Source organism: Delphinapterus leucas, chromosome 8 (genome assembly GCF_059928025.1).
Source record: "Delphinapterus leucas isolate spDelLeu-1000000601 "Yukka" chromosome 8, BTC_Dleu_Yukka2, whole genome shotgun sequence".
Taxonomy (NCBI): Eukaryota; Metazoa; Chordata; class Mammalia; order Artiodactyla; family Monodontidae; genus Delphinapterus; species Delphinapterus leucas.
The window spans coordinates 84,789,246-84,813,232 of NC_143136.1; the positions used below are offsets into that span (position 1 = coordinate 84,789,246).

A 23,987-nucleotide genomic window follows, 5' to 3' on the forward strand; every position below is an offset into this window, starting at 1 on the left:
AGTCCTCCATTAGCTGGGCATTACTCTGTTTTTCAAGCATTGTATCTATGCTCTATGGAATCTAGATTTTTCCCCTAAATAAGAAAAATTTAATATTTATTACTATTTATTTAATAATAAATCTTCTTGTATATGGAACATATATATTTTATCTACTAGTGTCTGTTCTTATTTCTATAAATAGAATCATTGTACTTTAAAATTGTGAACCATTACATTCACATCATCTGATATATGATAAGTAAAAAATAAAATCCAGGTTCATTGAAAACTTCATGTATATCAATAGCATTATGACTTTAATGAGGTAGTATTATATTTTTTAAAAACCTTACTTTTATTTCTGGGGAAAAATAATACTAAGTTATTATTTGTATTGAATAGTTACTTCGCTTTTTATTACCTGTTAATTACAATTTGCATATAGAATCAAACTTTTCAATGACAAAAATGTCTAATTTTAAAAGGAAAGATTTTGAAAAATTGGCTATCATAAAAATTTTATTTTTGATCAAATGTATATTTTCTCTATGTACCAATACCTCAAAATATTAATTAATCAATTAATATTAATTAATTGAACTGAAAACATATGCTGGTATGAATGATGTTTAAAGCAATACTATATTTTTAATGTTTCAGTTATTTTAATTAGTGTTCTGTGTTAGAAATTTAGGGCACCAATTTGTGAGGATAATCTTCATTTGTAAGAGAGAACACTGAACGCAGATAATCATGGAGCTGGGAACAGCTATGATTGTTGGCATACTTTGAGAGTCCAGAGCTTTCCGATGAATATTGCACTGCTCTGTAACCTGGTAATTTTTTCTCTGTGTCAGGAATCTCATCTTGGTGACTGGGCTTATGTAGCTCCTTCTTGAAGTAGGCATCAATGCAATGTTTGGGTATTTTCATTTCAATTTTGGTGGAGGGGGCAATGACAAATTTCTTTTGTGTTCAGCATAGAGAAACTAACCAGAGATTCAATTACAAGTAGCAAGCTGCTTCAGGAAAGCCACATTTTTGCCTCTGCGGTGACCAGTAGAGTTGATCTGTAAATGACACTATCTCTAGGTTTTCTCACATGGTAACAAAAGGGCTTTTTTCAGTGGCTCAACAGCTTTTCAGTCACCTCTTCAGTAGGCTAATAACTAGATATATTGCCAAGTTTGAACACTTGGGTGCCACCATTCTTCTTACCAGCAACTGGCTTGTGACAGTAGCAAGAACCATCTCCTTTTGCCTCTCAATGTTGGATTTAACTGCCGAACTTTTCCTCTTGCACATGGCTTTCCTTGGATGGGGAATGCCTGCAGATCCCTCTGACTAAGACAGAATTTCAGCTGTAGTGGGTTTCCCTTTCTTGGGCATTTTTGCCCTGTGGTTTTCCTTCTTAACCTTGCCACTGACATCACCCTTCCTTTGCTTTTTCCTCCTTAATGTCTGGGTTTCCAGCTTTATTTTACCACCATCTTGCATGACAGGAGAGCACAATACAATTTTTAAGAGTCTTTTTCATCTTACAATTCTAAATAATTAGAATTTTAAATAGTAATATTGATACAATAGTTTCCATCTAGTTTTATTTTTCTTAGTAAAAAATAGAAGTTAAACATATTTCATTTGGTGAAATCTTGACTCTTAGATCCATTCACTTTATATTATGTTACTGCTACGCAATCAATCTCACATTTCCCCATATGGCTATACCTATACATATGACAAAGTCCAATGTAAGGAAAGGAAATAGTGAAAAAAAGGGGGGGCGGTGGGAGAGTCTAAAAACTACAACCAGAGATTTTTCATCACCTTTAGTTAATGCTAATGCATTTCTTACAATTCAAATCATTAAAATTCCTAACAGTGTTTTCTGGAACCAACAGTTGTGAGCGTACTGTCAGCACTGCAAGCAAACATTCAATGTGAGTTTCTATTTTAATAGAAATCTTGATATGCTCTGTATCATAAACATGCTACATAAAATAAATGGGATTTTCTAGAGTTCCTTTTTTCTCTCTATAATAAACAGGAGTACCAATGAATGATGGAGTTGAATACCCTGCTATTTATTTCTATGTTGCAGAAAACATAGAAAGGGCATCAAAAATAACTAGTGTTTATAGCACTTGGAAAGCTTGTGATGGAATTACACATTATAAAATTAGCTAATTGACAAAGTTGTTATAACACTGAGTTTGCATTTTATATTTTTTAAGTACAAACACAAAAATGAAACTACATATATGAGATAGTCATGAGAATGGTATTTATACCTGCTATTTAATATAACTGAATGTCTTTTTTCTCCACATGTGGTATTTTTAATGTTCTTTACTAGTATATATTCATAAGGTTTCAGGTACAGAACTATATAATTAGTATTTTAGCTAACTGAGAAATATTGCACAGGTACTTTATTAATCATTTTAAGCAAACCGAGGATAAGACATTTGTCATTCATTGTTGTATTGATATGTATACTAAACCTTCACACACATATGTGAATAAATAACTGCTTTTCAAAGAATTAAATACTAAAAAATTCTTAACACCAAAAATATAAAAAATAAAGGTTGGTATCTACCTTATGATTCAGAAGATTCTACTAAATTTCAACTTTAGGCAAATACATGATATCATGGGAAAGGCATTTCAAAAAATTCTTGTTATCAACTCGTTTATATGGTATTTGCTTCTTTCTTGAGACTCTAGGATTCAAAAATTATTCCAGTTTTAATTTAGTTTAAGAGTCATGAGGGAAAGGGCAGTCATTTTTATTTTGGATTCCCAGTTCTGTAAACTTTACCTCTAATGCAATCCAAAAAATCCTCAAAGATGTCATCTGGTTCATTTATTGATAAGGCTTGTAAGGTACAGAGGCCTGTAACCCATAGATCCTGAAGAAAGACAACATGGCACAATGAAAAGAGCTGGGACCTTTAAGCATAGGTGCAAATCTTTGCCCTGACACTTATTAGGCATGTGAATCTGTGCAGGTTAGTCAACCATAAAGGTGCCAAATCAGCCTCATCCCTGACCCATTTTGTTCCGGATGGTTATACAGAATGATAGAATGTGTGCAAACATCTCCACTTAGTGCTAAGCTCATTGTTGTCAAGCCCAAGTCTCATTCATTTTTCCATAAGCCATATTTCTTACTTAAGGGATGTGTGGATATTATAGAAAAGATGAAGTAGAATTCACCGGTTGTAAAAGGAGATCACTGTAGAAAAATGACAATGAAGAAAGGTCAGTAGATAATACCTAGACTACTTCATGAAGAGCAAACAACTCAGAAGTGTGGGCTAGTGGTGCTAGCTTTATAGTTTCCCTGGGCCAAATGAATCACACCCTCATGAGATAGATTTCTCCTGGGAAACATTTTTAGTGACACATCATGCTCTACCTTAAATTTATTCTGTTAAAAAAGAAATCTCATATCTAACACATCTAGTTTAAGGTTTGAGCTCTGCAGCATATATTTTAAACAGAGAAAGCAATTCTCCAAAGTCCTAACACAGTTTTCATCATTAAAAAGGCACATCTTCAGGGCTTCCCTGGTGGCGCAGTGGTTGAGAGTCCATCTGCCGATGCAGGGGACACGGGTTCGTGCCCCGGTCCGGGAAGATCCCACGTGCCTCGGAGCGGCTGGGCCCGTGAGCCATGGCCGCTGAGCCTGCGGGTCCGGAGCCTGTGCTCCGCAACGGGAGAGGCCACAACAGTGAGAGACCCGCGTATGGCAAAAAAAAAAAAAAAAAAGGCACATCTTCAGTAAAATTACAATAATGGTAGCAGTAGCCTTACCTGTTCTCTGCCAGGTAAACACCAATAATATTCTAAAAGCAATCTCTTAAAGATAGTTCTAATCTTGCTGACTTACATGACAAATATTTCTTTGAATGGAATTACAGTTTGGGGAATAGAGGCAGAATGAAGGAAAAAAATCCGCTCTAATATACTTATACAGACCTGAATCTCAGAAACAGTGGCTGACTGTGGCAAAAGTTGGACTCAAGAGTATTGCTGTGTGCTTTCTTTTTTCCAAATGCTGCAAATAAGGCAAATGGCTTTCATACAGCAGAGCCAAAACTACAGAGTAAAATACAGCAGAGACCAAAAATTTATGTTAAGTTCTTCATTCCATTCGTTGGGAAGTTGAAGCAGTAGTCAAAAAGACATTCTAGGATTTGTTCATCTTCTTATATGTGAGCTTAGTCTAGAAGTTAAGTCTAATCACAATTAAATTGGTGTAGACTTTCTATCTTGAAAATAATCTAGCAAGATGAAAGCAATAAAAATACACACTGGGTTTGCAGTTGGATTCTGCCCATGATAGAGTTATAAGACAGAGTTATATATTTAAGCCATTAATAACATGAGCTATCAATAAGAAAGTCACTGTATTGAACTCAAAGCATTATCATATTTGGCAGAAATGTTTTCTTAAATCTTAGGTGCATTATTTTTCAGGTCATTTCGTCCCTTTTAGAAAACTACAATTTATCACCACCATGTTTAACAATCGAGTGAATTGTCACATTTCTAAATAATGTACATATTTGAGGCATCATGCTGTCATTTTGATAAAGTCATTTTACTTGGGAAAAGAGTTACTATTTTTCATTCATCACAGTTTCCTTCCGAGGGTCATTTCAGTTTCTTTTAATTGTACTTAAGTGTTTCTGCCCCTTTCCCCTTGGTGTTTGTTAGTTGCTTTTAATGTGATTTCAGAATTGTAAATGGCTCAACATATTGGTAAGTGAATTTTTGAGGTTTTTTTTTTTTTCCCCCATCTAGATCAGTGAATTAAACAGGGTGAAAGTAGAGAGTGGCATTTCTTCCTAACAGGTTTTCATTAAAGGAGGTAGTGAGTTAAGGCAAATTTTTCCTGAGAGCATAGTTTATAGAATATGCATTTCATCAATACTATTAACTTATTTTTGCTTTAACTAATGTTTTCTTAAGATCCATGTAGGTTTTTCCAGCATGATGCTTTTACTACTATTATTTGCACTGCTATTAGGATCAGGGAAAGCTAGCTAAAGATTTCCATTACCATTTTATGGGTGGTAAACTCAAATGTTAACAGGGGCTAGGAAGGTATGTAAGGGGCAAAAATGGCTCACTGTCAAAGAATAAGAAATAATAGGGACTGAGAGAAGAAGTCTCATCCAAAGGGATCAGCTGTTACTCAGTCTTGACCTATAAGAGTCACCCATCAGGTCGACCAGAATATGTCTCTGGGCCAACTTCAGCCTGCAGGCTATCAATCTGTAACCGTTGTTTTAGAGATCAATTTGTTGAGGGTTAAGTAACATAAACCAAACTAGGCTGGTGTTTGTGGGGAGGTCGAAGCTTAGGAAGATGAACTCTCGCATCGATGGCTGGCTTCATGGGTGCACAATCTGGGTCGTTGGAGGAAGCCCCACATTTAGAGGGCCCACGCTTGGTTCAGTTGTCTGTTGTGTGGTCTTGAAATTCTTATTACTTTTGAACAAGGGGCACCCCAGATTCATTTAAAACAGGGTGCAGTAGATTACACGGTTGGTCCTGATCTTGTTCAAGGAAATACTTGAAGCACTTTTCTCCTGAATGAGTGACTATACCTCTCTGCAAACTTCATTGACTATTGGGGAGTGTTAGAAATGGAGGGATTACTGTGCTATTGTCAATCTGCTCAACTTATTTCTTTTGTGGATTTGAATATACTGGTTGCCTTCTCCCCATTACTCTCTGTATTCTGTATTACTTACCTGCAAAAAGAAGGCAAGTCGTCTGATTCATCACAGAAAGAGACTAAGGTAGAAAATCAGTAGTTCTAGCTTTAAAATTACTTGATTGGCTAAAAGATTTAAGGATTTCCCAAAGATAGACCAGCGGCTTCCTTTCTTTCTTTGAATTAAATATAAAAAAATTGAAAAGATTAAAAAAATATTTTAACCCCAATGATATTGACAAACATGGTTTTCACCCCTCTTAGTTGTTTCTTATTTGTATGTGGAATATATTATCACTTAAATTTGTCATTAGAATTGGCCATTACTAGTGATTTACACCTAATATCTGATTTTAGAGTCAGTCATCTCTCTGAAACAGAGTCAAGTACAGCACAGACTTCTCTGGTGTTCACTAAAAAGCCATCTAACCTTTTTGTAGATCCCTAGACACCTGTAATCCACCAATTTCCAGCTCATAGAAAAAAAAGGTATGAGCATTTAACTTTGAATCTTGGGAGCAGAACTCTTAGCTGGATTAATTTATTTTTCTTACCCATCAATGTTTTAGATTTATATCCACTTTCCTGTTATATTTGATGCCAACCCACATTCCTCTGTTGTGGTGCAGGTATGACTAAGTACTGTCTCGTTCCACTGAATCGAGCTTCATTTGTCTTGGGTTCTACAGGCTGGCTGCATACATGACAGCACACAGTGACAGTAATTTGCACTGATCTGCCCCCACTGCTAGTCCTGCTGCTACAAATAGCAATTGATTATTATGCTGTAGTGTTATTGACTGTCACTATGAACACAAGATTTATTTCATTTTTAAAGTAACTTGCTGCAGATTTGTTTAGTATAAAAGCAAAACAAGGAAATATTCATTTCTAAGAATTATTTGCAGTCACAAATGTAACTTTAAATCCTGGTCATGAAACATTTACTTTAAATCATAGTAAACAAAAACTTTATTGTGGTATTTATTTTAGTGTAATGTAAATAAATAATTTCCAAAAGCCATGAGAAAATCAGTATAAAACTGAAATATTTTTCCTATCCCCAATTTCAGAAGAGATACACACAGAAAATGACTAGATACCTTTTCATCTTTTGTTTTTTTCCTTATCGGTAAATGCTTTCTCTGTTCAAAAAAAAGTTGGAATCCTATTTCATACACATTTATTTCTTGACCTATCTGCTATTCTGAAGGTCTCAGTTCTTCCAGGACCCTATAGTATCTCACCGTTTTTACTCTTCTTTCCCCACAAACTGACCAGAAAAGGTTCTTGTGTTTAGAACTACAATTATGCAGATTTGTGAAGTTAATATTTATTGAGTGCATTGGTGACCGATATATCTTAATTTGTAAATGTGTGCCTTCCTAAACTGCACATTAAACTTTCTCTATTCTTTGAAGCACATTATTAGGTAGCAAAACTGATTTCTTTTATTATGCTGTGCCATCATGAATCTTAGTCTTAACTACACCCGCAAGTATACTATTTCTGTCTGAAACTAAAAATTTGAGTTGTATGTAACACAAAGTTTAGAAAACAAAAATAGAAAGAGAACTACAGAAAACCTCAAAGACCTAACCATCTAGTGCCTCTCTGCTCTCTGAAGGACACTCTGGGGCAAGTACAGTTCATGATTGAATGGGCCTGTGAGAACTTCAACATTCCTGAGTGGAACAACCAATGGATGGGTTCTTATAGTTTGGGATAATAGAAGAGTTTTAGAGATCCTGTCTTGCCATTTAATTTGAATTCCTTTGGTACTTTTCTCCCAAGTATTTTATTTTATTAAAAAATAAATAGAAATCCTTTTATCTGATCAGAGGTAACTGGAAAGAAATACTTAAATTCAATATCTTTTTGAAAGGTAATCTATTCCCAGGTCTGAACTATACTGTTACTGGGGTGGCTTAGCTATTTGTGGTTAGAAAGTGATTTCACCTTCTATTTTGAGATTCCCCAGCATCCATAAATCTGCCAAATGCAATTTTAAAAGCATATTTGTGCTAAAATTGCTGTTATTGCTAGATAATTTAACTTTTCTCTGTACTAACAAAGGAAGAAAAGTACGTAGAGGAATTACAGAACAGAAACAGGGATAGTCAGTCCTATGCTTTGTTTCAGATTTGGTTTAGATTTTAACATTTTTCCACATTAGACAGTACTCAAAACCTGTTTATGGGACTTCCCTGGTGGTGCAGTGGTTAAGCATCCACCTGCCAATGCAGCGGACATGGGTTCGAGCCCTGGTCCAGGAAGATCCCACATGCTGTGGAGCAACTAAGCCCGTGCGCCACAACTACTGAGCCTGTGCTCTGGAGCTCGCGAGCCACAACTACTAAAGCCCACGTGCCTAGAGCCCATGCTCCACAACAAGAGGAACCACGGCAATGAGAAGCCCACGCACTGCAACAAAGAGTAGCCCCTGCTAGCCTCAACTAGAGAAAGCCTGTGCACAGCAACGAAGACCCAACACAGCCAAAAATAAAATAAATAAATAATTAAACAAACAAACAAAAAGAAAGAAATATCTTCTAAAAAAAAAAAAACCTGATTAGAAGTACGTAGATGTAAACCATAAATGGGTAGTACGAATTGTGTATTTTGGGTAAACTAAGGCTGTCAGATATTAGTAAAGGGAATTTCCACCAATATTTTAATAATTAGAACTCTCATTGGTTGAAGGAAAGTGGACAGTTTTTCCAAGGCAGCCACTGAGGCAACGGAAGTCTAGAATAGTTATCTTTCAAAAGTTTTATATATATATATATATATATATACACATATATATGTATATGTGTGTGTGTATATACATATATATATATATATATATTCATGTGTGAAAAGCAAATGACAGTTACTATTCATTTCACAGCCATGACATAATTCAAATTAATGCTAAACAGCTATGTATTTATCAATTAACATTATTTTCCCATCCCTCTCTGACTCCCTGTATTGTTGTAATTCCATCAAATAGTCATTTGCTTTTTTATGGTAATAATCCCGTCACATTCTTTCCTTTCATCTGTACCCTTGTGTGCTATTTGTGTTCTGCTAAATCCCTCTTATAGAGGCCTATGTGTTCCAAGAGCTTGATGAATAATTGGAAATGTTTTATCCCTGAGCTTCAAAAAAGTGCTAGAAATAATTATAAGCAAACATCTTCTGTAGTGTCCTGTATCAATCCAATCCCTGCTTTATGCTGTTTGTAGTTTGATAGAGAAGGAAACAGCGAGATCTTGGTTACCAGCTCTTGCAGCATAAAGGGGACAGATGTTTCAGTTTCCATCTTTTTTTCTTCTGTCTTCTCTGTTCTTTCTGGCAGCTTGGGCTGTTCACTACAATACGTTCCACAGTTAGTCAAGCCTGTAATTTCACAAGGTACAGTTAATTATTGATCAATCAAAATGAAATTCATAATCCTTTTGGCAACTTGTGCTGTACTTGAACTTCTCTCATGCCCATAAAATAGCTTAATGGTCTACAGTATAATGAATATGAAGGATATGAACTAATGTTCAAAGAAGCAGGCAAATCCTACCTTTCTTGCTTGTGCCAATTCAGGATTATTCTTCACCACGTACTACATACTGCTAAGTTTTCTTCAGCAAATCAGCTAAAGATTCAAGCCTTCCGCCATCCCCATCCTGACCTCAGATGGAGAGCTTTCATATCTTCTCCAAGAATTTGATTCCATTTAAGATATTTACTTAATGTTTGAAGTATATTTTCTACTCTTTAGTTTTTTCTACATACACCAATTTAGTCAGATAATAAGGTAGCTCTCATGAGCCATACAGTTGTTTTCAGTACCACAATGTACTGTTTCCTCTGAACAGGCAGTTTACCTACATTAAAAATGAGGTACTTCATGTGTCAAAGAATAATGACTCCCCTCCTTCTCTTAGTGAAAATACAGATTAAAGGGGAAAAAATCCCCAAACCCTGGTAGCTTACATATGATGTATATGCAGAAGGATATTACAGCTGATTTCTAGCCACCTATTCATTCAAAACTTATTGAGAGCCTCCTATGTGCAAAAGGTCTTGCTCTGAGGGATACACAGAGAGTAAGATGGAGACTGGCCTATGAGAGTCTGGGAACTAAGCATTGTCATAGTACCTAATGACAAAGTCTTCAGTGGAAGGATTTTGGCTCTAGGGTGTAGAGGAGCTGAGGAGAAAAATATAATTTTTTAGTACATGGGTAACCAAGCTCATACATTTGCTATCAGAATGGTATCTTCCTCTAAGAAACGCATTCATGCTACAACCCAGACAACCTTCAGTCCATCTGGGCATTGTGTGCTTAGTGCCCCACCAACCACTGTGTTTGCAGTACTGGCTTGCTACCTACCAAGATGAGCTTCCTTTCTACAGGCTTTGTATGATGTGAGGCTGGGTCGGTGAATGAAGATGACTGCTGTACCCACAGCTAATAGGTTCCTTTAACTTCCCAACTTTGTTTCCATCTGGGTAGTTCAGTTCTAGGGCTATCCCTTGTTTCCCATGAGATTTCAGTGTGCAGTTTTGCCTTGTTACAAACACTATTAAGCAAACAGAAACCCAAAAGATTTAAGAGAACCTGAGTAACATTCTAATCCTCATAGACAAGAGAGGCTAGTCCAGATATTCACTAAAGTGACCACACTTCTAGATGAAAGTGTGTAGAGCCATAGAAAGATGTAAAGACATAATGCTTCAAATAGAAAGACCGTTTGTGATTGGGGGAATCAGGGAAGGTTTTCATATTCCATGGCCAGTTGAGCTGGACCTCATAGGACAGGTCGTTTTCATCCAATGCAGATTGACTGGGGATAAGCAGTTGGTAAGCAAGATGGAAGGAACCCTTGAACAAAGGTCAGTGACAGGAAATATAGCCATGTTATTTAGTGTTTATTTGCTTTGATTTTATGTCTACCAGGCAACACCAACCTGTTCTTAAGGTTGTTGATGCACTTGATAAGTACACAAATTAAGTGAGTTTGAGACCGAACATTTCCAAGTGGTAAAACAGTTCACTTTCAGAGTGTTTCTCAGTTATTTTCTACAAGGTGCCATATCCTTTCCACTCAGAACTGGATCCTTCATGTCCTGTCCCTGCCTCTGCTTCCCATGGACCTGTGAGGGTGTTGCTGCCCCAGAGACACCCACTGAGATGTTGAGGGGGAATGCACAGCCTCTCTCTTCACCACACAACCTAAATGAAGAGCAGGCTCTCCCCTGGAATCGTCACAAAACAACAGAAGTTAATTTGCCAGTCTTCCCAACTTTTCTCCTGGTTTGAAGATAACGATAGGGAAGAACAGCAGGATAACACTGCTTCCTTTGTGGTTGCCCTCACAGCTGTACCTTACATTCATCCTTGGGGATCTTTACATGGCATGAGTTTGCCCAGATCCCAGTCTTTCTCAAGGTCACAGAACAGCCCAGCACCTCAACCAGGAGACTTCTAGTGTATCTTAACCTTGGCATCTGGATGAGCTTCCAGAGACCCGATTGCCTCTCCAACAGTCTAGGACAAAACTTCAGTTTGATCTCAGCCTAGGATGCCTGAAATGCTCCTAGAGATACTCTTTATCTGCTGACAGAGGCATTTGCTCCCAGCGAGAAAATCAGGTTACAATGTCAATGTCCAACCTGAAACAGATTTACTATGAGCTAAGGAAACCTAAGATTTTAAGGCATCTTTCAAGACTTCCTACGTGATTTTATGCTTGTGGTTTTGTATCTTTTTTTCTTAAAGAATCCCCCCTCACAAATGGTATGAGTTTCAGGCACCACAAAACCTAGATCTGACTCTCCTTCCAATACTAGAGTTTTAGAGTTTTTCATCTGAAGTTACATCACCCGTGAGACCTTCCCAGTCCCAGGCTAGAGCAAGCTCCCAACTCTCACCCAACCCTTTTCCATGTCCCACCTCCATCCTGTGGTGAGACTCTTTTCTCATATCCTTTATCCTGTAGAGTTGACCCTCCATATCTGTGGATGCAGAACCTGCAGACACGGAGGTCCAACTATACTACATCCTTTTATATAAAGGACTTGAGCATCCATGGATTTTGGTCCCCATGGAGGATCCCAGAACCAATCCCCTGCAGATACCAGGGACGACTGTACTGTTTTCAGTTTGTTATTACCTACAGGATGTGATCAACAAGAACATAGACACAGACACACCATACACACATCTCCAGGATCTCGTTGATGTATAGCAAACTGTTTAAATGCACAGAGAAAATATTCTTTGGAAATAAATATTTATTGTTTTGGCAAGGTTGGTGAAAAGGGAAGTAACCTGATCAGAACAAAGTTTTAGCAAAATTAACCACAGCATACGTCATGTCAGGAGGGCAGATCAAGAACATATGCCCCAATTTTTTTTTCAGCCCAGATCCCTCTGGGCCCTTAAGAACAAGTTTCCATGACTTGGGGGTCACTGAAACTCTTTACATGATATAGCAGCAGCATCTTCACTGATGACTTCAGCCCTAGGCTGTAGAAGGATGAGTGCTCTGAATCCGAATTCAGATTCTGGAAAATAAAAGCTGAACTTGGGGAACTTCTTCCCTCTCATGAATTGCAGTGGACATCTTTCCCCCAAGATTCCACACCCTGATGAACTGAAAAGCAGAACACACACTCTTTTCCTAATGTGTACTACTTAGATTTTCAATGGACTCATCAAAGCTCCTAGGGCTGTTCTGAAAGTGTCTGGGTCTCTCTGTCCCAAATCCCTAGTGAAACTGGCCTCCAAGAAGTATTTGAAGTCTGCATACCATGGAGATCTGCCTTCAGTTAGAAGTACCCGGTGTTGTGGAAAGACCTTGAGCTCTAGACTTGACACATCTGCCTTTGACTGAGGGTGACTAAACTCTTGGCCTCTGTCTCCTCATCTCCAACCCTCCTCACAGCATTGTTAGGGAGATTAACTGAAACGTTATACCTAAAACACTTGATACTCAGTAAATACTCACTAAATGGTGGCTACTTCTATTAAGTTCTAGAACAATTTGGGAAAGGTCATGCCTGAGAATCTTTGCTTTAGTTCAACTGAGTTATAATTTTCTTGCTTGGGGTTCCCTGATTATAAATGTAAAAAAGTTTAAATGAGTATGTATGTGAAAATTACTGTGTTACAAACTGATTTTTACCTGATATATCATATCATTTCTCTCTAAATGTAGAAAAAGTCTCTACTCTATATAATATATTGACCAGAATCTGGAAAAAGCTCTTTAGTAATAATTAATTTTAAAATCTGTATTAAATATATTTGTGCACATGCTTATAAAAATCACAATTCAAAACATTAAATATGTATATAAATATATACTTTCTCTCTCTTCAGAGGCAACCACACACTTTAACCATTTCATAAGAGTGAGAGAGTCATCACAGAAGATAGCAAAATGTACAGCACTACGTTTTCAGCATCTTAATATTTCCTGACATTGAGAACATTATACAGAAATGTAAGTAGAAATGACAGTCTGATACTTGTAACTTTAGAAATGAGATACAGAAAATACAATTATTATCAGAGAACAGGATGGTATTTTGGGGAGGAGTTGCGTTTCCCTCCAACTCGTCCCACATAAAATTTGTCATTTCACAATGAAAACTTGTTGCTCTAATACAGGGGTCTACAGACTTTTTCTGCAAAGGACCAGGTAGCAAATGTTTAGGTTTTGCTGGCCAGATGGTCTCTGCTACACAACAAAGCTGCCAGATTTGGCTCAGGGTCTTTAGTTTGCCAAGCACTTTTCTAAAGTAACATATGACAAAAAGGAAGAACACAAAGCAAGGATAAAAGAACCTGAAGGAGGAGATGATAAAGTTACAGACAGAGAGGTATTGCAAAAAAAGAGGACAGTGGTAGTACAGAATGGAGTTCATGCTCTTTATCCATTCATTCCTATCACTCTATGGCAGAAGACTTCCATCTCAGGGTATAACGCTGGGTATATTGGTGCCAGGTAACTTGCTTTATTAGGAATTTACATTTTACGGGATAGAATATATTATTTCCAAACCCCAGGGTTTTGATACTTAAAATAGTCTGAAGTTATTCACATTGCCTCATCTACTCCTAGGAGTTTCAGTTCAACCCTGACTACCAAGATCCCAGCAACTGACCTCTGAGAAAATTCCATGTTTCAGAGGAGAGATAAATAAGCATTTTATCCCAGCCCCTTTCCCAGTCAGCATAATGACACCACCACAAACTCCATGAACCTAGCATAAAGAGACACATTTGCTGCTTAATGCTACTTAGTTTGTGTCATTTAAATCTGGAGCCTGAGCTTTGTGAATTCATGATGGAACAACTTTGGCAAATAGAAAAGTAAACTTTGCTTCAGTGGAAGATTAGTCCGGAGGCCCAGTGGACATTTCACAGCAATAAAATCCATGCAAAATGAATTTGGGCAAGAATAATCTGTCTAAGATATCAATTTGCCCAAAAAATATATTTATAGACTATTATTACATCTAGGGGAAAAAAGCACTAGATTGAAAGTGTAAAATTTCATTGATAAAAATGATCCATTCTCAAATGTCAACCAACATTAACAGGGAGAATTTGACACTTTTAAATAAAAAATGATGCATAAATTACACAAGAAATCTATGGAGACACCTTCAGTTCTTATTTTCTCCTCTATCCTGCTCTAAAACATGCAATAAATCTTTTTCAATTGGAGAGGTTTAATCTGTGTGTATAAGGAGACTTAAGAGGCACTGCCTTTTCTTCCTGGGCGCCTGTGTGCAGGGCTTTTTTCAGATATTGATTTTGAAAGTGATACCACACCAGAAGGTACATTGATATGGTGTCGGGTAAAAGAAAACGGCCAAGAATACTTGCAGTCTAATCAAACCTCTGTCCAAGCCCCACACTCTGATGAAATCCAATCAATAGAGACAATTAAATGACACATACAGAGTCACCAATATTAAATACACTCCATTTCTTGTACAAGAGCTTGATGACACAAAGTGGACAAGATAAAACTTGACTCTGCAGGTTTATTTACAGGGTCTATGCTATATATAAATGTGAGTATGAAATTTTGACTCAGTCACTATTTGCCTTACAAATTAAGGTGCCAACTGGGCATCTACAAACCACCTGTGTTGGATAGACTATGAAGGGCAGCAAATCATAGAGGGTATGATTCGACAATAATCATTTGGAGGAGACTAGTATTTATTTTAACATCTGGTATTTGGTTTTATGATGGAAGAGACACAGGAGACAAGGAAATAATAAGACTAACAATAAAAATAGGTATGATTTATTGAGAGTTTGCTATGAGCCAGCCAATATGCTAATTGCTTTACAATTATTATCTCATCTACAAGTATCATCTCACTATATTTTCGGGGTTGAGGAAACTAAGATTAAGATGCGTTCAGTGGTATAGAAGTGGGAGAGATGCAAATTGAACTCAGCATTGCCTGACTCCAAAGGCAGGCTATCCAACAGCATGACCCAAATCCGTTGCTAATTGTGACTATGATCTTGGAAAACCTATCTGTGTCTGTTTCACTGTAGTCTTCTTCTGTAAAGTGAGAGTCTTGAACTAACTAATCTAAAGTGTCTCTCTTGATCTAAATGTCTAAGAATTGGTGGTTGCACCATGCCTGACTGCTAGGTATCTATAAATTGTGAATAATATCACCTAATCAAAATTGCTCATTTATTGCTCATTGTTAAGAAAGGGTATGTTTTCAAGGGTCGCAAATTTTTTGCTCCTTATTTTAAGAGGGATGACACACTAAGAAAATAAGAAAAAACATTTGGAGACAAGGCTTAGTTCACTGGATTCAGTAGTATGTTTGAACTTTCTGCCAGGGGAACCCTTTAGTGGCTTGGTATGGTGGAGATTACGGGAGAAGCTGGCTAGTTCCAACTACCAAGTACTTCTCCTTAGACTCAGGCAGTGGGCCTCAGCATTTTTTCTCATCAGATTATATCGCTTTTGAAAAACAAAATGATTGTGCATTCAATTTAATCAAGCTCTGAAAAGTAAATTAAATATATACACGTTATCATTTTAAAATATTTTACAAAACACGTATATGGCTTACCATGTGCCAGATACTATTTGAAATGCTTTATAAATATTAATGTATTTCTCACTCATAACAACCCATGGGGTAGGTACTTTTACATTACCCCCATTTGTTTGGTTTTTTTTTTTTTTTTTGGCCGCATCGCGAGGCTTTTAAAATCTTAGTTCCCCCACCAGGGATTAAACCCCACCAGACATTGAACCTGGGCCCTCGGCAGTGAAAGCTCAGAGTCCTAACTACTGGATCGCCAGGGAATTCCCAACATTATCCCCATTTTGTAGATGCAGAAATTAAGACAGGGAGAAGTCAGTAGCCCATCTAAAGGCATCCAGGTGAATGGACGTACAGAACCAGGATTTGAACTGAGGCATCTGACTCTAGAGAACTTGCCCATAGCCATTAGGCTCAGCTGTTCCTGCTGTGCTTAGGAAGAAGTTTTATAAAGAAGGTAAACATTTTTAAAGGTGTTTACAAGAAGTAAAATAAAAAGCCTTTTGTGCTATTGAAAGGTATGGTAGAAAGGCAGTAAACCTATAGAAAGTATTTCCCTTGAAGAAGGTCAGACTAAATTCACTCTAGAGAAAGGACAGAAACAGATATGGCCACAAATTCAATTCACGCAAATCCCCAGACAGCTGACAGGCAATTATGAGTTTTGACTACTTTTACCACTACTGACATTTTTGACACATAAGCGAGTATCGGGAAGTATTTCACCAGAATTCAAAATATCAGGCAAAACTTCTGGACAGTGGCTTCTTTAAGAAAAATCTTATTCGCTGATCATTCTCAGAGTAATATATTTTTTATGTTTTTAAGAGCAAGAATAAGAATGAAAAATATCTGCTTGCTTAACTTAGTAACCTGATTCTATCAATAGTTAATTCCTGCCCTTCGCCTAAGAGGCATCATGGCCACCAGCCTCACCTATGTCATAGTTACTTTTTTGTCTGCCCTTTTTTTTGGTCTCTTTTCCCCCGGAAGGTAATCTCACTGATTTCCTTTGTCTAGTTATGCAAAATAGCAAATGTCAAAGCTTGGAAACTGGTAATTTGGCAATTTTAGACAATCACCTCATAACCACGTTTTAGTACACCTTTGAAGCAGGAGAAGTTCAAAGGCTTTGAAAAGACAACTTTTGCTTTGCCTGTTACTATGAGTCATTTGAAGTAATTGGTCTTGTCTGATGTACGTTTTGAACTGAGGAAGTAGAGCTTTATTACCACAATCAGATACAGGTTTTTAGCCGAGGAAGTGGAGTTTTCCTCACAGATGTAGATGCATGCTTGATAAGACAGAAAACAGACAGATGTGCCTCTATGCACAAGGGAAGAGGTGTGGAGAAGGAACCAAATAAAACAGTTGAGAAAATTCCATGAAGCTACGGTAAAGTGCTTTTGGAAGCCGTCCCGGTTAGGAAATTTCTCACAAGCAAGCAACTCATAATTTAGACACAGACTTTAGACTTTAATTTTGATACCTACCCAAACCTACCTATTATCCTCATTATGTTAAAAGTGGGTCAGTGATTTGCACATAAGTAAACTGGGTAAAGGAAAATCATCTTCTTAAAAGAATATTAACTAATCTTTTTACTTCTCTTTTACAAATATGGCTCCTAAAGTCAGCTTTGCTTCATTAGGTTTTTTTACAGTGAAGACTGATGTTTCAGAAGCTATCTCATGAAAAATAAATGGCAAAATGTTCAACTCCAGAGAATATACCCATTTATGTTAATTTCTTTTGGCACCTTCCTTCAATAACATTTGTTAATGGTTTTCCATGTGTGTAGATGTGTGTAAATAAAGGAAGAAGACCAAAATTAAAACAAAACAAACAAAAAAAAAAACTGAAGCAAATATACATACACACAAACATTTCAAACAGAAAGAAAAGAAAGTTTAGTTATCTTTTTAAATATTTCTCATAAAACATTAGGTCAACAAACATTTATTGAATGCTTACAGTGGGTCAGACACTGGGCCAGAAAATAGAATACCTAGATTATCACAATCCCTTTCTCAAGGAGTTTACAATCTAGCAGGCAAAAGGAAAAAATGGCATGTACAATAATAATCAAAAGCCATCAAAGGGAAGCATGCACAGGAGAGAGCAGACTATGGCTTCCTGAAAAAAGTTAGTTAACTACTTGGATCTTAATGAAGTCAGTGCCGCGGCGTGGACTTTCCAGGAAAAGGAAATAGTCTATGCTAAGGTACGGAAACATGAAAGGGTAAAATCTATTTCCAAACCACCCACACTTAGTGTAGCTGGAATTTGGGAGGGAATCAATGAGAGGATGGGGACTTCCCTGGTGGTGCAGTGGTTAAGAATCCGCCTGCCAATGCAGGGGACATGGGTTCGAGCCCTTGTCTGGGAAGATCCCATATGCAGCGGAGCCCATGCGCAACAACTACTGAGCCTGCGCTCTAGAGCCCGCGAGCCACAACTACTGAGCCTGCGTACCACAACTACTGCAGCCCACGCACCTAGAGCCCAAGCTCTGCAACAAGAGAAGCCACCACAATGAGAAGCCCGTGCACCGCAAGGAAGAGTAGCCTCCACTCGCCACAACTAGAGAAAGCCTGTGCAGCAACGAAGACCCAATGCAACCAAAAATAAATAAATAAATTTATTTTTTTTAAAAAAAAAGAGAGGATGAAGAGTGAAAGGGGAGGGAAAATTGGTATGAAAGGAGGTGGACACAACTGGAATCACAGAGGTGAATAAGGTGACATCTTAGGACAAGTGAGAGACAGCAGAATTTGAGCAAGATGAATAGGAATGGTCACAGAATTGATGAGACACACTAGAGTGATTTTTCAAACATTCAGTGATAGAATAGAAAGTGAAATGTATGGAAGAGAAGAAGAAGAGGAAAGAGTCCTAGAAGACGCCCCCCCGTTTCAAAAACATTTGTCATTTTGTTTATGTACATTCATTAAGTCCTTATTTGGTTAAGATCTGCCCACTTCTCCCCAGATTGACAGCTCTTCAATTTATCTCCTGGTTCATCAAACTCTCTGGCAACTCAGTATTAGTTGAGCAACTGATTAAAAATATAAAAGATAGGGCTTCCCTGGTGGCGCAGTGGTTGAGAGACCGCCTGCCGATGCAGGGGTCACGGGTTCGTGCCCCGGTCTGGGAAGATCCCACATGCCGCGGAGTGGCTGGGCCCGTGAGCCGTAGCCGCTGAGCCTGCGCATCCGGAGCCTGTGCTCCGCAACGGGAGAGGCCCGCATACTGCCAAAAAAAAAAAAAAAAAAAAAAAAAAAATATATATATATATATATATATATATAAAAGATAAATTTCTAAATTTATTGAGATAGTGCAAATTATTTTGAGCTACTTCTTTGACACTGAGTTCTAACATTTCACTTATAAAAAATAAATATTTGGCAGAAAGTCAACAGTTTAACAATGCTATTTGTCACTCACACCTTAATAGGAATAAGGAGTATCAGAATTGGTCTTAAGATGGAGAAAGAGGAGAATTGAAGAGAGCTATCAAAAAAGAAGAGCAGAGATTGCCTTATAAAGGAGGTGGATACAAAAGAGATAAGGGAAAATGTTGTGAAGGGCCAGTTAGAGCTGAAGGAGGACAGTAAGGAACTATGAAAGGGCATAGTATTCAGGGAGTCACAAAAAAGTCAATGCTACTGACACAGGTGCTTCCTCTTCCTGTTAATGGTCTTCTTATTTATTAACCAACTTTGGTAACATTTGTTTTAAATTAAGACAACATTTATATACAATGAAATGTGCACATTTAAGTGTATAATTCAATGATTTTTAACTAATATATACAACCCTGTACCCAATGCAGAGAACATTTCCATCATACCAAAAATTTCCTTTATGCTGCCCTACAATCATTCTCAGGACTCATAGGCAGCTACTGCTCTGATTTCAATCAATATATACAACTTTTACCTTGTATTTGAAGTGTTTACAAATTGTATCATATGGCATGTACTCTATTGTGTCTGGATTCTTTTATTCAACCAAATGTTTTGCTGTTTTTGTTGTTGCTTAATTCTTCAGTGTTATTCATTATACAGTGCCATATTCTATTATAAATGCTGAGTAGAATTCCATCATATGAATATATCAGAATATATCCTTTTTTCTCTTAAGGATATTTGGGTTTTAGCAGTTTGGGGCTACTATGAATTGCTATAAACATTTTGGCACACTGCTGTTTGTGAACATATGCTTCATTTCTCTTGTAAATATTTAAGAGTGGAATTTCTGGACAATGGGTTGATGGAGTATGTTTAACTTTGTAAGAAACAGCCAAACAGTTTACCAAAGGGGTGTATTGCTTTGTACCCCCACCAGTAACATATGAAAGTTCTAGTTCCTCCAAATCATCACATTTAGTATTATCAGTCTTTAATTTAGTTCTTCAAATGAGCATGAAGTGGTTTTTATTTAACCCAAGTGGAGAATGGTTCAGTGGGCTTTTGGCTTGCCATATCTTTTGATAAGTGGCTGTTCAATTATCTAGCCTGTTTATATTGGCTAGTTAACATTTTATTAATGATTTGTAGAAATTATTTATGTATTCTGGATGCAAATCCTCTGTCAGATATACGGATTATGAATATTTTCTCTAGCCTGTGACTTGCATTTTTATTTTCATAATGGTATCTTTTGATGGACACTTTAAAAAAAATCACTTTGGTGAAATTCATTTTAAAATTTAATCTTCTTTATGTCTATTGCTTTTTTTTTCCTTGCCAAGAAATATTCACATAACCCAAGGTCATAAAGGTATTCTCACATTTTTTTTTAAGATTATTGCTTTAGATTTTACTTTCAGGTATATGATCCATTTCTAATGTTTGTGCATATCACGAAGTAGACATGGTAAATTTCATTCCATGTGTTTATACAGATGCTACAGACCATTTGTTGAAAAAGAATTTCCTTTATGAAATAAGATTAGTGATTGCCTGATGGTGGGAGTAGGAGCAGGGATTGACAGCAGACTTTTGGGGATGATAGAAATATGCTAAAATGATGGTGGTGATGGTTGCCCAACCATAAAAAAAAAGGAAAGAATATTCTCTCTCCATTGAATTGCCTTCACACCTTTGTCTAAAATCAATTGACATTTATGTGTAGATTTATTTCTAGACTGTCTAGTCTGTTCAGCTGAGTTGTGACTCTATTCTTATGCAAATTCCACCCAATCTTGATTAGGTTGGCTTTAAAATAATTCTTAAAATCAGATAATATGAAATTTGCAATTTTGTTCTTCAAGATTGTTTCTTCACAATTTTCAAGATTGTTTCAACTAATCTAGATACATCATTTGTATTTCCATACAAGATTTAGAATCATCTTATTAATTTCTACAAAATAGCCCACTGTGATTTTAATTTGGATTGAAGTGAATCTACAAATTATTGGAGGAAAAGTGACATCTTAACAACAATGAGTTTTCCAATCCAGTAACACAATATATCTCTCAATATTTTATATCCTTTTAAATTTATCTCAGCAACATTTTGGAGATTTTGAGGTACAGGTTTTACTTGTCTTTGGTTAATTTTATTCCAAATTTTTAAATAATTATTAATACAAATTATATTTTATTTTTTAATTAATAAAATCGGTTTTAGTGAATTGTATTCTTGAACTTGCTAAAATCACTTATTATTTTTAGTAAAATTTTGTAGACTCCTTAGGACTTACTACAATACAATCACATAATCTGCAAAGAAACAGTTTTATTCTTCCCTTCCAGTCATCACACTTTCTATTATTTTCTTGCCTTATGACACTTGTTCTGACCTCTAATAAAAAACATTGATAGAAATAGTTAAAGTAAGATTGTTTTATTGTTCCTAATCTTAGTAGAAAATATTCAATATTTTACCAATAAAAATGATGTTGATTTTTATGTGTATGCTCTTTATCAGATTGAAGATGTTTCTTTCTATTCCTAGTTTCCTATGTTTTTATTTTTCCTTCATGAATGAGTATGGAATTAGATCAAAGCCTATTTCTGCATCTGTTGAAAGGGCCATATGTTTTTATTTTTGTTTTTTCTGTTAATATGGTGAAATTATTTGATTGATTTTTGGCTATTGAACCAACCTTGCATTTCTGTGATAAAGTCCAGTTGCTCCTGATGGATATATAAATATAGATATAGATCTATAGCAGTATTATTCACAATAACCAAAAGGTGGAAACAACCTGTATTTTCATGGACAGATGTGATACAGATGTGACACATAAAAAAATATGTCACATACATACAATGGAATATTATTCAGCCTCAGAAAGGAATGAAATTCGGATACATGGTATCCGAAAATACCATGCTAAGTTAAATATTATGAAAATAATTGAAAATATTATGCTAAGTTAAATAAACCAGACACAAAAGGAAAAATATTGTATGACTCCACTTATATAAGGTACCTAGAATAGTCAAATTGATTAAGACAGAGAGCAGAAGAGTGGTTACCAGGGGTTGGGAGAAGAGGGTAGTGCAGAGTAGTTCTTTAATGGTACAGAGTTTTAGTTTGGATGATAAAAAAATTTCTGGAGATGCATAGTAGTAATTGTTGCACAACAGTGTAACTGTATGAAATGCTACATTTATAGCTTATTTGTACTATGCAAATAAGTTGTACGCTTGAAAATGGTTAAATTTTATATTGCATATATTTTTCTACAAGGAAAAAAATAAATACTAAATATAGTAAAATATTTGAAAATGATAATAATAAAACATTTTTAAACATGGTAGCATTCCTGATGGAATGACTTAATGAATGACTGTGATAACAGATCCCTTACTAAATCTCTACCTCCTTCTGACCTGCAGAGTCTGTGTAGGGTGGTAACTACAGCATCTACCAGCTGGTAAAACCTGCTGGAGAAAATCTCACGAGGAGGCACACTGATTCTTTGACAAGTGTATTCATATTAGCTAATCCCTAAGTCCTTCTTGATCATCTTTTTATTTCATCTTTCTTTGCCATTTTCCAGAACCTATGCTCAAATTTTACCACTTTCTCTAAATTTCAGACCCCATGCCTGCCTTCCTCATTTTCAGAAGAGAGCTTTTCTTCTCATTTATTGAGGAAGTAGAGGGTTTCTAAGAAATTTTTCTAATTCCCTCCCTTATCTTTCACAATTCAATTACTACTTTGCCCGACTTACTCTTCAATCTCAAAGAAAATGTTACCTCCCTTCCTTCACAAAAATAGCTGTTACTTCTATTGCACTTACTATATGCTTGGGATGCATACGGGCACAACACATGACCCCAGCCACCTGTGGTAGGTCCTAATATTAGCCCAATTTTACAGATGTGGAAACTGAGGCACAGAGAGCTTCAGCAATATGCCCATGGCTACAACTAGGAAACGCTGGAGATAAGATACAAACTCAGTCAGGATGCTCTTAATTGCCTCTTTTATAATGAGTCTATTATATCTTCCTTTAGGAAACTCATTCAATTCAATATGTCTTTAAATTTAGATGTATACATTCTCTTTTCCATTACATTATATTCACATATTACAAACAAGTTTTCATTCCCCCATATATTTTGGGTGTACACACAGACACACACACACACACACAAACACACACACACAATTCCAGCCTCCTTTCAAAGCTATCACTTCCCCTCTCTTCTTCATTTTTCCTGTTAGAAGAGTTGTTTATAATTCACTTCATAAATAGGTTTTAACCACTGGCTACAATCCAACTTCTTGTTCCAAGTCTACCCCAAGACCAACTGAACAAAGGTCAATATTGTCCTAATGGCACAATCAATGGGGATCTGTTTTCACTATTCATTCTGCTGATCTCTTCACCACTATTACCTACTTTCACCTATTCTTCTACATTTTTAGAACATTCCTTCTTTTTTTAAATTAGAGTATAATTGCTTTAAAACTTTGCGTTAGTATCTGCTATACAATGAAGTGAATCAGCTACATGTATACCTATATCCTTTCCCTCTAGAACCTCCTTCCCACCCCCCCATCCCACCCATCTAGGTCTTCACAGAGCACCAAGCTGAGATTCCTGTGCTTTATGGCATGTTCCCACTAGCTATCTATTTTACTCATGATAGTGTATATATGTCAATCCTAATCTCCCAATTCGTCCCACCCTCCCCTTCCCCTGCTGTGTC

General features: G+C 36.6%; 1 pseudogene; it reads right to left on the reverse strand.

Annotated features, from left to right (window-relative positions):
• Positions 1–672: 672 nt before the first annotated feature.
• On the reverse strand, positions 673–1,855 carry LOC111172975 (large ribosomal subunit protein eL6 pseudogene; annotated as a pseudogene).
• Between the last annotated feature and the right edge of the window lie 22,132 nt (positions 1,856–23,987).